A 15,796-nucleotide genomic window follows, 5' to 3' on the forward strand; every position below is an offset into this window, starting at 1 on the left:
CAGCATTTACAATTATAGCAAGGTACCATACCCATTCTTGTTGGGGCTCTTGTCCTACTATAATTACTGCTAGACATATCTTTATAACATAGCTGTTGTTTCAAGTTTCAACATTTTTTTATATTTTTCAACATTTTTTATATGCAAAACGTGATCTCATTCCTACAATGACAGCTACTTCTGGCATTGAGCTCAATATATCCCAATTTTCCATAATGATACATTTCACCCGATCAGAACTTCTACTAAATGTTGTAATATATCTTAGATGTCTATTATTACTATTCCCAGCACTAGAACCATTGTTCATGTCCACACTATATTCTGAAAAGTAGGGTTTAGATAAATCTTTCCTAGTTGCCAGTACATTAGCTCTAGTATTCGCTAATAAGCTATCCTCATATCCTCGTTCTTTAAACTCGGACATAATTTCGTCCACGTTTTCACTACACATTTGGTATTCAGGCTACTAGCTCTCACTTAGCTGGCTGTTAACTATACTCCTAAATGTATGTGCAGCATGCATGCTAGTTCTCTGAACATATCTCGTCATCTGTACTGGCTTCCCATAGATGGACGTTATTGTATTACCATTCTCTTTTTCTTTAATAATTTAATAATTTAATATCTAAGTAATGTATGTTATCAATCGAATATTCTGCAGTAAAATATAAAAATTTGGCAGTATGATTTAAATAATCAATAAATAAATTCAACTGTGAAATATTATCAGGCGATAATAAGAATATATCTTCAACAAAATGTTTGAAAAAAATAACATTCCTACTCAGTTTGCATGAGTTATTAAAAATATTCTTTTCTTCCCATTTTCGTATTACTATGTTGGCATAAGTATTTGCAATCAAAGTACCCATTGCCACCACTATTTTCTGGTGATAGTAATGGTACTGAAACATAAAAACATTATTCTTAAGAATGATTTCAAGCAATTCACATATGGTCTCACTTTCTATCCCAGTGATACTTGTATTGGTGCATAAAAGTTCACGCACAGCATTCACACCAAAATCAATAGGTATCACTGTGAATAATGACCGTATATCTAGGGTAACAAAAAAGTAATCTTGATTCATTTGTTCTTTGTTATGCCAACTATGTAGCTTATGCAAAAAATTGTTTGTATCCTGTATATAACTTTTCACCTTCTCTAAATGTTTACTTAATACAGATTGTAGATAAATTGAGATTGGTTCTGTTACCACCCACTACCTGAGACTATAGGTCTCATGGGAGGGTGATACAGGTCTTTATGTGTCTTTGGTAATCCATATATAATAGGTATCTTCGGACAGGGAATAGTGAAATAATTAAACAGTTCCAAATTAATACCATTAATTTGGAGCTCATACACTACCATGTTATCCCTACTGATGAATTTAAAAATATCAGCACTATTTATCTCATCAAACGCATCAAAGTCATTTAGTGAGTCATGCATAGACTTTTCGTAATCTGTCTTATTCATAATTACTACAGCCCCTCCTTTGTCCACCTGTTTTATGATAATATCCCTATTGCTTTCCAATTTCTTGAAAGCTTCATATTCTGAAACAGTCAAGTTGTAAAACTTGTTTCTATCTTTTTTTACTATAATATTCTTTAATCTCACGCTCACACAGATCATGAAATGCACTGACAACAGGACAGTCGGTAGGCACAAACATGCTAGATTTTTTTACATCACTGTGCAGTTACAGACATAGAATCTTTAAAAATCAATTTTAAATTTTTAATAAAGGCTTTCAGTTCTGTTAATGCATTTACCACATCATCAGTCCCTGCAGGAATAAACTGTAGGCCCTTACCCAGTAAACTTAAGTCATGTTCTGTTAAATCCAAGTCCGATAAATTCACAACCGAGGATTTGTTCACCTCGCCTCACTTACTGTTCGACTCCGGGTTTGGGGGTCTTTGCTGCACCATCTTTATTGTTCACCACCACTCCTCTGATTCCGGCCTCTCGATGCTTCCCTCTGTTTGGAAGCTACGACTTCCGGTAGCTTTTGAAGTAAAGGGATTATGCTAACACGGGTTTCAGTTGGAGGTTGGACTCTTCCATTATCTGAAAGAGCATGGGTGGGTTCTATTACATTATCAGATGCTCTTCGTTGATTTACCTGACTAACTGTGGGTGTGTTAACCCTAGCCATTGTCTCTTCAGTGTTATTATAAATACTGCTTACGGCATGATTAACCTTATTTGAAGAAAAATCATCTAAAGTATCAAGCCATTGGCCAGTTCCACTACTGACCTCCCCCTCTGTTCATAGTGGTGTTCCGTTGTTCTCTTGGCCATGAGAAAATATTCCCATTCTTAAAACATTAAAGTAACAAATTAACTTGCGTCTTTTTTACATTAATCAATTTTCTTTCAAATTCAGTTACTCATTGTAGCATATCATTATATGCAGCATGGTTATCAGCAAAGGTGGGCATATCTTCTAATTTACTCTCAGACAGTGCAATCTCTTCCTGTAAATTCATTTCAATTTTAAAATAAACATTATTTAAAAGTCTTGTATATTCAGCACTTTGCTTCAAGTTTAACTGCTGCCATTTAGCTAAGAGTTCAGGGTACAAATTACCTGAAGAGGGCATTTTAAGCACTCTCAGTCCATGAGGGGCTATTCCATATTCAAGATATGCCAGAAAACTAAACCTTTGCCACTGTAGCTTTTTGAAAAATTACATTTTCCTTTCCAACAAATGTAATTGTTTATTAAATACATAATCAGTCAGAGCTTGATCATATAGCAGGCCACTCAATTCAGTTAGTAATGGGTTAATATTCACCTGCAGAAGCTGGTGTAAGGCGTGGCCATTCTTAGCTCTTTTATTCTGTAATCCAAGTGGCTGTGTCATTATACTCCAAAAAGCACAGCACCTAATGCTGGTCCAACATGACCCAACAATACAAGAATGAATCAAATGGACCAGCACTATGGTAAACCACCTTTGGAGAGAATTATTTCAGCAAAAAAACAGATAAACTCCAAAAATACAGACACACAGAGATTATAATAAAATCTGCTACAAATTTATTAACTCACAAAGCTTTCAGGGAGTGGTTCTTGGCCCAGAAATTGTAGTTTATTGACCATTTGGACAGTTTGTCCATCTCTTTCAACTTTCTGGTTTAAAAGACCATATCTGCGCTTGTTTTCCATCTTTCCTGTAACTAACCTATTGGGAAGCGCTAGAGAGCCTTAAACTGATATAAGCCTTCTAGCTTAGAAGAGAGAATTTGGAGTGATTAAGTATCAGTTTTCTGTACTTTCTCCCTGTATTTAACTGTTTTCCGCCTAAATGCTGATTTTCCAGCATTTATTGTGATTCAAACTCTTGTTTTTTTACATATTGTACTTATTTGACTGCCTGCACTTTTAAAAAGTATTTTTTTGTTTAAATAATTTGTTTAACTGTTGTAGGCTACACACTAGAGTGTGATAGCCTTTTCTGATCGTTTGTAGTCATATAAAGCTGTTTTAAGTGTATTTTTTACTGTTTTTGCTTTATCTTTTCAAAAAAAAAAAAAAAAAAACAATTCCTTGTTTCCCGCCTTTCTAAGCTAGTATAGTCCAGTTTTCAGCCTAGTGCTGAATTCAGGGCAGTGTTAAAAGTTTCTGAGTTGCCCATACCTTACTTGGATAGAAGGAAGTTTCTCTGTTCACCTGTGAGAGAGGGGAGCTTTGAGCAGCCTATCTGTCCCTGGAGGAGTGGTTCCAGCCCAGAAGTTAGTAGTCTATTGGCCATTTTGGGCTAATTCCTAGCTCTTTCATTTCCCTGCTATAAAAGCCACGTTTGCACGGTTTTGTGCACCGAGCAGTGCCGGTTAGCTAGGGTTAAATTATTCCCGGCTCCACTAAGTCTCCTCTTCAGTTTTTCCCTTGAAACTAGTCTAACTCTCAACCTAAGTACTCAGAAAGCATCCTACATCCCAGCACTTGCTCAGACCTAATAGCAAGCACTAATATACCCCGACACTTGATTGCCCAGCAGTGCAAGGCTCTTTATTCACCCCTCACCAACCAAGCAACTAAGCAGCTCACTATACTATTCAGGCATAACCAATGGGCAGTTTCAGGTGTACTCTCCAGTCCATCTGGTGAATCTGGGTATCCTGAGGCAATGTTACAACTGCCTCATGTACACAAACAACCCTCTCCTCCTACCACAAAACACTAACATATGCGAGAGATACAATTATACAGCCAAACTGGAGGCTAATCTGTCTCCACCCAAGACTGGAACAGACAGTCAAGAGGAGAAGGGTAACACTTGCACCACACCTCCAACCATACATTGACCTACAAAACCAGCACTGGCAAAAAATACACATAAATACACAAAATCATACTCGGAGGCTCTAAATAAAAACTTGCAAAGGCATCAGAGATCTCCAAAGCAGACACCTAAATAACCTGCACCTCCCATCACAAACCAGACAACACATAAAACACAAAATCAGTGCGCCGCACAATCACAGCCCTTAAGGTGAAATAACATACCTACCACACTAGTAATAGGTGACTCTATAGTCAGGCACACTGTCATCCCACTCACTAGGCTGGACAAGCAGAAGGTTACTGTTAGCTGTCTGCCAGGAGCCAGAATCCGCCACATAACACAAGCACTCAGGTCACTCCAGAACAAGTACAAATATGACTCTGTCATTGTTCATTTTGGTGTGAATGACCTGAGACTTACCTCCCTGGACTACATGAAACGAGACATGGAAGAGCTCTCTCTGATCGTGTAGCCCAGGCTAGTATGACCCTGACCCTGAGTAGCATCCTACCCTCACCAAGAAAGATACATCACTATAAAGAAATAATGATCAATTTCAACAATTGGCTAAGCTTCTGGTGCCATTCAAAGGGGATCCAGTGTCTGTCAGCCTGGGATGATATGCTCGACAAGCCACATTGCTTCGCAAGAGATGGCTTGTACCTGTCACCCCTAGGCTTTCGAATACTGTCCAAGGCTCTTCTGGCCATGATGGGGAATGATGATGGCCATCTGATGAAGTTCTATGAGATGAAAACGTAAGGGGAAGTGTTTTTATCAGTATTTATGTTATTTGTGGATGCGTGTACCTTTTGCTGTGTTTGAACATTAAATCACTTGTGTGTTGGAACTGCTGGTCTCCGGTGCCCAATTTTGGATTATTAGTTACATTTTGGGCACTTTTACCACATCGTTGCTGTTTGGTACCTTGGAGTTTCTCATTTCTCCATAGGTTGGGTTTTACACTTACAACACAGATGTATTTTCCTTGCTACTGTTAAGTTACAAAAGAAGTTCATTCTATGACATTAGGTTGAAAGAGAGTTCTTGGCTGTCTTACTGCTAAATATTTAGGTCACCAGGAAATTCTACATAATTTGATGGGCTTTACAGTGTGCATGAACCATAAAACTGCATTCCTATTTTGGTGCATGTATACAGTATAATGTTATACCTTTTATTTATTTATTTTTATTTGTTTTTCATATGCAAATGCTTTTGAATTAAATAAAAGGCATCCAGAAAACATTATGAATTTCATCGGGGTCACATTGCCAGTAAAGGTCAAGATATTTGATATCTTCCCAAATTTTCTATTCATAAATATAGTGTCATGCAGAGGTTTGCTTACCAACATTGTGCATGCTATCAGTTTTAAAGTTCCTTGTGTTTATTTGATTTTTCCCTTTTCTTTGTGCAACCATTTCAAAATGGTAACAATCAATTTAAATATTAGGGGTATTCAGCAGTTGTTGTGCTTATTTGTTGTGTTTGTTTCCTTAACCTAAATTTCAAAAGCTAGCATGGATGTTAATATGTAGTGGAGCCCTAATATTTATTGACATAGTGTGACATCTCATTCAGAAGTTGTGCATGTGTGTGTTTCTGCAGTCTAATGATATGGCAGGAGGGAGGTTCATAAGGTTTAGCAGCAATCATGCCATTCCAGCACACAATAGGACCAAGTAAGGAACTGCAAACCTGTTCCATGAATGGAGGGTCTCCTCTACCGCCACATAACATCTGTTCTCTTCTTGTATAGTTAGGCAGACAGACAAATACCCATAGACTCATGCAGACACACTTGCAAACTTACAAACACAAAATACTGATATGCTGCCACATGCACAAGCAGAAGCAAGAACATATGGGCGCACACAAACACACGTGGGTACAATCCATGTGAAATCACACACACACACAAATATATGTTTGTGTATCTATATATATATATATATATATATATATATATATATATATATATATTTATATACATATGGATCCAGGTTAGTACATCGACAACTGAGAAGATCAACATCCACTTCTCCGACACGAAAACACCGACACATGAAATAATCGAAACTGCAAATCACGGACATTTAACAGGTAACGGGTTTAAATTTCGCTAATCATGCCTACCATAAGGACTAAGTAATACAATGATCGTAACACATGCATAACACTGCCACACTTACTAAAACATGGTAGGCATGATTAGCGAAATTTAAACCCGTTACCTGTTAAATGTCTGTGATTGCAGTTTCGATTATTTCATGTGTCTGTGTTTTCGTGTCGGAGAAGTGGATGTCGATCTTCTCAGTTGTATATATATATATATATATATATATATATATATATATATATATATATATGGGTTTGTGACGACTGGGGAGATATGGGTGAAGGCTGCCAGCCTAGTCAAACAGAATTTAATATATAATTCTATCAACTGTATAAATAAATGTAAAATACAGGCTTGTGTTTTTAAATGTAAGAAAATACTGTGAAATGTGGAACTGCAAAATATGTGACAACATTGCACTCTAATGGCCCAGTGAAGCATGTTGTATCCTTTCATGTTAGAATTTGGCCCGAGGGCAGCTGGATGAAGATTTCATGCCCATTGTTTTAAGGCTAAAGTTTATGACCAGAATTTAAATGTGGAAGGTGCTTTTATTGCTTTAGTTTCTGTTAGCATATACATGTGAAATGTCTTGTATTGTTGTAAATTTCTGTGCAGGTGTTAGATTGCTAAATAATGCATTTTGTGGCCTGAGAACTCAAACCAGGTGTTAAGATGATGCAATATGAATACTGGGAAAACCTAAGTGTCAAAAATGATGTAATTTTGGGAGGGCCTTAGAGACATGTTTGTTAGTAATGTTTAAATACTATTTCTCCCAAAAGACCAGAGAGCATTTTGATCTGGGCATCTAACTTATTAGCACACTGTTTATGCTCACATGTAAGTTTTTGGCACTGCGATATCTTGTAGGAATAGTTAAAGCTAGTCAAGATTAATTAGGTATTTTTCTTTAAAACCAGACCTGTCGTACTGTATTATTTTAAGATTCTGTGTGATCTGTGAACTCTTAGATATCTATGCGGTGTAGTAGATTTGTCTTGTGTTTTAATTATTTATTGTTAAATATTTTTAAAATCTTCTACCTGTGTAGAGATGAAGTATGATTTAGAGTACCTTATATATTTATAGAGTTTACTGTCTAAGCCCTTCCAATAAGCCTTAGACTGTATAGTCACATTACCATTGGATATTAATATTGGACAGTAATACTTGGAAACCCTTTTAAGGGCCTTTTAGTAGCTGATATTATTAACTCGGTGGTGGCAGTAATTACTACCATATAGTCTGGGTAAAGGAGCACAGCTGGAGAATCTGTGTCAGCCTTTCCCAGGAGTGTCTCTGAAGTTGTATAAATACTTATCTCAAAGTGTGTGTGTGTTGTGTCAGCTACTTGAGCAGGGACACGAAATGTTGGTTCCACAGAGAGGGTACTGGAGGTACTAGCTTGCCCAGTTAGGCTGAGGCTTGGACTGTATAGCTTTTCCAGTGGGGAGCCTTATTTCGGACCTGGAGAGCAAGGGAGCAACCAGTACCAGACAGACTGTGATCTCTGTGTGCACTTAAGGGAAATTGTACTTTACTGTGTGTATTAGTTATCCTTTCCTCTTCTATGAGGCGACCTCCCTGGTGTTAGTGGTAAGGATTGAGGCTCCTTGATTGCTAGGCCAGGGCATGATTGTCACAAGTGTTCGGCAGTGGTGGGATCTACTTCACTTACTAATTGCTTGTAGTGGTGTGGGTAGAGCGAATTCCTGTAGCTTATGTACAGTGATCTCTAAAAGTGTTTTATACTCTAAAACAGCCACACAGTGTATACCAAGAGTTCAGATCACAGTTGTTTATTTCTTTTGTTAGCTTAGTGTTAGTCATGGTGAGCAGGCAGCATGTTAGCAGAAGAGTGTGGAAAGCTGACAAGGAGCCAGCTGGCAGAGATGTGCCACGCTAGGGGGCTGGTGCATGGAAACCTGTCTAAGGCAGACCTGATTGCAGCCTTGGTTACAGCTGCATCAGAAAACAGCAGCCTGGAGGATAATCAGACTGACAGTGGAGATACAATATTCTCGGAGAACGGACAGCTCAACTTTTCTGCAGTGGACTTAAAAATCCAGCTGGAGCTGAAGAGACTTGAGTTGCAGACCAGGCGTATGGAACTAGAAGCAGCTGTGAGAATGAGGAGCCTAGAAGCTGAAGAACAGGAATGGCAGAGAAAGCATTAGAGGGAAATGCTAACTCTTCACCAGATTCATGGAGGTAATGGGGAAGGGAGTAACCAGACCCCAGAAGCACAAAAGGTCAGTAAATTTCTTCCACAGTTTAAAGAGGGGATAATTTTGATAGCTTAATTCATATGTTTGAGAGGGTATGTAAACAGTACGACGTTGACCAAAGGTTCTGGGTACGGTTCCTGACCCCCTAACTCCATGGTAAAGCTGTAACTTTAGCAAAAATGCATGACACTGACTGTTTTGATTATACTGCTGTAAAAAGACATTTGTTAGAATATTTTAAGCTAACACCTGAAATGTATAGGAAAAAGTTTTGTGAGCATACATGCAAGGCAGATGAAAATGTATGTGAATATGTTGTTGAACTGAGCACTTATTTTCATAGCTGGGTGAGTGGATGTCAGGTCACCACTTTTGAAGGGCTGGCAGACCTTTTGGTAAGGGAACAAACCCTTAGCACTTTGCCTGAGGACATGGGGATCTGGTTAGCTGATAGACAGTGTGCTACTTCAGAGGAGTTGGGGAAGAAGGGAGACCTATACCTAGCAAGCAGTGCAGCTCTGCACAGGAAAGGGACCCCCAGTACTGCTCAGGGGACTAAAGGAACCCATGGTGGGCAGCACAGACTGCCCCAACAGAATTTGCCAGTAGCGGGGAAGCCACTAGTCCAGGTATATGTCCAGGAGCTAGGGTTAAATGTTTTAATGCAACCAGTGGGGCCATGTGGCATACAGGTGTCCACAGAGGCAATGTGGGGAACCAAAGGTGAGAGAGCCAGTAAGTGGGAAAGACAAAATGCCAATAGCAGGTTGTCTTGAGACAACAGAGGTATGGAACTACCATCCTGCAGATGTCCTGAGAGGGAAGGATTTGGATGAGGCAGTACCATATACTTAGGCAGTTACACACATTCAGGCTAGGAGACAAGCATGTGGGTCTGGTAGCCTGGGGGAGACCCAGACAGACTGCATACTTGCAGCCAGGACTGCTGAGGTGGTTACTTCAGGGAGTGAGCTACACTGTAGCAGTGAGACTGAATGTGAGCCACAGCTGCTTGTGGGTCCTGATGTTCCCTTGGACAGGGTAACTGCAAAGGTAGAGGTGAGTAGTAGTACCCAGGCTGACAGTGAGGCACCACTGTCAGAGGATACCAGACTTCCAGTGGAAGGGGAGCTAGGAAGGGTTACAAGGAGAGACTTGAGACAGACCCTACATTGCAAGGCCTGAGGCAGGTAGCTAGTTTGGCACCTGATTCTCAAGGGAAGGAGGAATTTATATACTGGAACAAAGGGTTACTGTACAGAGAGTAGATCCCTGAGGGAGGGCTAGAAGGTGAGAGTGTACACCAGTTGATAGTGCCTAGAGCTCTACCGTCTGGCGCTTCTAGCCATAGCCCATGATATTCCCTTTGCAGGTCATATAGGCATAAAACATACAAAGAGGCATATTATGCAAAACATTTATTGGCCTGGAATTTCCAGAGATGTAACAGGGTACTGCAGGACCTGTGAGCAGTGCCAAAAGGTAGGCAAGGCAGGCGACAAGGTGAGAGCTCCTTTGATGCCTTTGCCTGTGATTGAAGAGCCATTTCAGAAGGTAGCTATGGATATTATGGGTCCTCTGAGTACCCCAAGTTCCACAAGGAAAAAGTATATCCTAGTGATTGTAGATTATGCTACACAATAACCTGAGGCAGTGGCTTTGTCCTCCATTGAGGCCGAGAAGGTGGCAAATGCTTTGCTAGAGATTTTCAGCAGGGTAGGTTTCCCAAAGGAAATACTGTCTGACAGAGGTGCCAATTTTATGTCAGACCTGCTGGCTTGTCTGTGGAAGTCCTGTGGGGTGAAGCACATGAAGAGCACCCCCTACCATCCCCAGACTAATGGTCTTGTTGAGATGTTAAACTCTACAATCAAGTCCATGCTACAGGCATTTGCAGATCAGTTTAAGAGGGATTGGGACAAATATTTGCCCCGTCTGTTGTTTGCTTACAGAGAGTTTCCCCAGGAATCCACAGGGTTTTCATCCTTTGAGTTGCTGTACGGGCATGGGGTGAAGGGACCTCTAGATTTAATTTGAGATGAGTCGGAAGGTGAGTGTGAGTCTCACAAGGAGTCTGTTGTGGCATATGTCCTAAACCTTGGGACAAGGCTCAGGGAACTTATGGGCTTGGCCCATTAGAACCTAGCAGAAACCTAACAACAGAAAAAGGTGTGGTATGACAGGAATGCTCGAGCTAGAAAGTATGCTGTAGGGTGGCATGTGATGGTTCTCATTCCTGTCAGACACAGCAAGTTGCAAGCAGCTTGGGAGGGACCCTACAAGGTGTAAGAAAGGTAAGTGATGTTAACTACATGGTGGAACTGATCAGCAGATGGCAGGGGCACAAATTGTACCATGTTAACATAATGACACCTTACCATGATAGAGAGGCCCTTGTGCTGAGCATTTGCAGTGGATTGCAGGAGGAGTCTGAGGGAGATCTGGGGACTGATCTCCTCAGTGAAGCTTGGGCTGACACCTCGGTGGAAGGGGTAGCAATGTTCCAGCAGCTATCTCCTACCCAGGTTCGAGAAATCTGAGCAGTGTTGCAGGAGTTTGGGGGCATGTTAACCGGGAAACCAGGGAGCACCCACCTAGTGCAGCACCAGGTGTATACAGGACCCCAAAGGCCTATCAGGCAGGCCCCTTATAGGGTGTTTGAGAGAGTCAAACTGACTCTGAGGGAAGAGGTACTGGAGATGTTGGAACTAGGGGTGATTCAAGAGTCCAACAGTCTCTGGGCCTCGCCAGTGGTGTTGGTGACAAAGATGGATGGCAGCAACAAGTTCTGTGTGGATTACAGGAAATTAAATAGTCACACGGAGTTAAATGCTTACCCCATGCCTAGGACAGATGAGGCCCTAGAGCAGCTGGGTGGGGCTAGGTATCTTGCAATCACTGATCTTGCCAAGGGTTACTGGCAGGTTCCCTTGACTCCCAGTGCTAGAGAGAAGTCAGCCTTTGTGACTCCTTTTGGCTTGTATGAGTTCACAAGGATGCCCTTTGGGATGAAGAATGCCTCGGCGACTTTCCAGAGGCTGGTAGATCGTATCTTAGCAGGAGCAGGAGGGTTTGCCCTTGCTTACATGGATGATATCTACAGCCATTCCTGCCAAGAGCACCTTCGGCATGTCAGGGAGGTGCTGGGCAGACTACAGAGGGCAGGGTTGAACATTAAGCCGAGCAAATGTCAGGTAGGTATGGCAGAGGTCTCCTACCTAGGACATAGAGTGGGGAGTGGTAGGATAAGGCCAGAACCTGCCAAAGTGGAAGCTATTCAGGCATGGCCTGCACCTGTTACCAAAAAGCAGGTGAGGGCATTCTTATGGACAGCAGGGTACTACAGAAAGTTAGTTCCCAATTATAGTACCATAGTTGCTCCCCTCACAGACTTGACAAGGAAGAATAGGCCAGATAAGGTAGTGTGAACCCCAGCATGTAAGCAGGCATTTCAGAAGCTTAAGGAAGCTTTGGGAGGACCCCCTGTGTTAGCCAGTCCAGACTATAGCAAATAATTTGTTGTGCAGGTGGATGCTTCAAACTATGGGGTGGGGGCTGTACTTAGCCAGATTTCTTCAGAGGGAGAAGAGCACCCAGTGGTTTATCTCAGTGGTAGGCTCCAACCCAGGGAGGAATGCTATGCAGCGGTAGAAAATGAATGTCTAGCCATAGTGTGGGCACTACAAAAACTTCAGCCTTATCTGTATGGACGAAAATTCACTGTGATTACAGATCACAACCCTCTAACATGGTTAAACAGAGCCAGTCAGCAAAATGCCAAGTTGCTAAGATGGAGTCTGAGGTTACAAGCATATGATATGTCAGTGCAGCACCGCAGTGGGAGTAGCAATGTCAATGCAGATGGGCTCTCAAGACAGGGAATGGGGGAGGTACACCCAGATACACCTGACACTCTCAAGCAATGTTTTTCAAGGGGTACTTGAAAAACTTGCTTGAGATCCCCAGAGGGAGAAGAGATGTGACAATTGGGGAGATATGGGCGAAGGCTGCCAGCCTAGTAAATAGAATAAATTCTATCAACTGTATAAATTAATGTAAAATACAGGCTTGTGTTTTTAAATGTAAGAAAACACTGTGAAATGTGGAACTGCAAAATATGTGACAACATTGCACTCTAATGGCCCAGTGAAGCATGTTGTATCCTTTCATGTTAGAATTCGGCCCGAGGGCATCTGGATGAAGATTTCATGCCCATTGTTTTAAGGCTAAAGTTTATGACCAGAATTTAGATGTGGAAGGTGCTTTTATTGCTTTAGTTTCTGTTAGCATATACATGTGAAATGTCTTGTATTGTTGTAAGTTTCTGTGCAGGTGTTAGATTGCTAAATAATGCATTTTGTGGCCTGAGAACTCAAACCAGGTGTTAAGATGATGCAATATGAATACTGGGATAACTTAAGTGTCAAAAGTGATCTAATTTTGGGAGGGCCTTAGAGACATGTTTGTTAGTAATGTTTAAATACTATTTCTCACAAGAGACCAGAGAGCAGTTTGATCTGCACATCTAACTTATCAGCACACTGCTTATGCTCACATGTAAGTTTTTAGCACTGTGATATCTTGTAGGAATAGTTAAAGCTAGTAAAGATTAATTAGGTATTTTTCTTTGAAACTAGACTTGTCCTACTGTATTATTTTAAGTTTCAGTGTGATCTGTGAACTCTTAGATATCTCTGTGGTGTAGTAGATTTGTCTTGTGTTTTAGTTATTTGTTATTAAATATTTTTAAAACCTTCTACCTGTGGCTGCTTTGTGTAGAGATGAAGTATGCTTTAGAGTACATTATATATTTATAGAGTTTACTGTCTAAGCCCTTCCAATAAGCCTTAGACTGTATAGTCACATTACCATTGGATATTAATATTGGACAGTAATACTTGGAAACCCTTTTAAGGGCCTTTTAGTAGCTGATATTATTAACTCGGTGGTGGCAGTAATTACTACCATATAGTCTGGATAAAGGGGCACAGCTGGAAAATCTGTGTCAGCCTTTCCCAGGAGTGTCTGTGAAGTTGTATAAATACTTATCTCAAAGTGTGTGTGTTGTGTCAGCTACTTGGGCAAGGACACGAAGTGCTGGTTGGACAAAGACGGTACTGGAGGTTCTAGCTTACCCAGTTAGGCTGAGACCTGGACCCTATAGCTGTGCCAGTAGGGAGTTTTATTGTGGACCAGTAGAGCAAGGGAGCAACCAGACCCAGATTGACTGTGATCTCTGTGTGCACTTAAGGGAAATTGTACTTTATTGTGTGTATTAGTTATCCTTTCCTCTTCTATGAGACGACCTCCCTGGTGTTAGTGGTAAGGATTGAGGCTCTTTGATTGCTGGGCAAGGGCATGGTCGTCACAGGGTTCACTTGAGAATCCCAAAATACTGAAATCTCGAATTTCAGTATTTCGAAATTCTGTGCCCAACCGCTTTAAGTCGGGAAACACCAGAAGCGTGAAATTCAAAATCCCAAAGTTTGGAGCTTCTGGTGTTGCAGTATGTCAATGGTGTAAATTCAGGTAAGTATGTATGTGCATAGGTTATGGGCTTTAATGTATGTTAGTGTGTGTTTTGGCTGTGATGTGTGTGTGTGTGTAAAGGGCTATGAAATGTGTGGGTGTGAGTTACCTTTGTGTGTGTGATTGTGCAATTTTGGAGTTAGTATACAAAAGTAGGGGGGATGGGGGTGCAGGGGCACTTGCCCCCCTGCTTTTCTGTAGTGTAGGATTGTATGTTTGATTGTGGGGGGACATTGTGTGTATGTGTATGTGTGTGTGGTGTATTTGTAGTGTAGGTTCGCAATTTTAAATTTTGCGCTTCTGGTGTTTCGCGATTTAAAGCTTTCGGGCATAGCATTTTGGAAAACTGAAATTCAGGATTTCAGTTTTTCAAGATTCTCGTGAATCCGTATATATAGATTCGTATCACTTCACTGAAAGACCATTTCACTGAGACCAAATCACCTAAAGTTCATTTCACCTAAAATTCATCTCACTGTCAAGTAGTACTCTAAGGAAAGTCAAATGTATATGTCCTTTTCCTCACTGTAGTGTGATTCTGGTGATAGTGTGTATATATAAATATATATATATATATATATATATATATATATATATATATATATATATATATATAAGGGGGCATAGTCCCCCACCTAGTTGGGCTTTGCCAAATAATGTAAAACAAAGCCAGACAACAGAAAACCAAATTAAGTGGGAGGCTACACCCCCCAATGTGGGGGTCTGTACCTCCCAATGTGGGGGTCTGTACCTCCCACCCCTCCAACTATATATACTAACACCAAGCTCGCACTACAGTGGGGAAAAGGACATATACCTTTGATTTGCCTTAGAGTACTACTTGTCAGTGAAATAAGTTTTAGGCTTAATGAACTTTCAGTGAAATGAACTTTAGGTGATTTGTTCTCAGTGAAATGGGTGTCAGTGAAATGGTCTTTCAGTGGTTAGTTTCCTGGAGATGAAATACGCCATTCTGGGAGTTCGTTCCTTTAAATTTTTGCCGAAGTCATCTCGCTATTGTGTGAGTTGACATTATGATAATTCATTGTTTTGAAAGGAATCCATATATATATATATATATATATATATATATATATATATATATATATATATATATATATATTATATGTACACACACACACACACACACACACACACACACACACACACACACACACACACACACACACACACACACACACACACACACACGACTCCTTGTACATCCCCATTTCAAACCTGTACCTGCTTCTAAAGCAGGCACAATTTATGTCCACAGACATTTGTAGTCATAGCAGGGTTAGTATCATAAAAGTCTTCACTCCAGTTAGCATGACTGCAGTAAAACACATCAGCATCATAATATGCTAAGGGTGAGCTCAAGTGTGACATCCATTTTGTCTGGATAGAGCTCTGCTGTGCTACTCTTTTGGCTTAGACCAAGTTTGGTTGTACCACTGCATTTGTCTTCCATGCATCGCAACCCATGATCTGCCATCAGATGTCATGATGCCTTCCCATTCTTCAGGAAATGTGTTTCCAGAAAATTGTGATGCTATTGCTCATATAAGTTATGATGGGAAACCTACATCATTCTGTGGGAACC

General features: G+C 40.6%; 1 protein-coding gene across 1 annotated transcript in view; it reads left to right on the forward strand.

Annotated features, from left to right (window-relative positions):
• The window catches only part of LOC122810764 (inositol 1,4,5-trisphosphate receptor-interacting protein-like), a 36,301-nt gene that overhangs the window by 18,038 nt on the left and 2,467 nt on the right, over window positions 1–15,796 (forward strand). The window lies entirely within an intron of this gene.

The sequence above is a fragment of the Protopterus annectens genome, chromosome 1.part1 (genome assembly GCF_019279795.1).
Source record: "Protopterus annectens isolate FY-2018-M chromosome 1.part1, PAN1.0, whole genome shotgun sequence".
NCBI classification, from domain to species: Eukaryota; Metazoa; Chordata; order Ceratodontiformes; family Protopteridae; genus Protopterus; species Protopterus annectens.